Below are 324 nucleotides of genomic sequence, written 5' to 3'. Positions count from 1 at the left end.
GGGTAGGGAACATCTCCTTGGAGAGGTGCCTTGCACACCCGCGCACCGCTGGAAAATCCGCCCGGGCTGGGCGGGCAGCGGCCGGCAGCTGGGGATGGGAACGGGGCTGGAGAGACCCCATCTGCTCCTTGCTTCCACCCCAAACCCCCCAAAAAGCAGATTTCTCCACTCTTGGGCGAAAACTTTTCCTAAAAAAATCCCACGCACACATCCTTCTTCGTACGAGCGGATGCATAATTATCTAAAGGCCGGGGAAGGCTACATCTGCACTGCCTGGGTTTATTTGGGGCCATAAATGGGGGGAGCCCCCTTTGAAATGAATAC

Source organism: Pterocles gutturalis, unplaced genomic scaffold (assembly GCF_000699245.1).
Source record: "Pterocles gutturalis isolate BGI_N339 unplaced genomic scaffold, ASM69924v1 scaffold497, whole genome shotgun sequence".
Lineage (NCBI taxonomy): Eukaryota > Metazoa > Chordata > Aves > Pterocliformes > Pteroclidae > Pterocles > Pterocles gutturalis.
Note: the sequence above shows the minus strand (reverse complement) of the source record.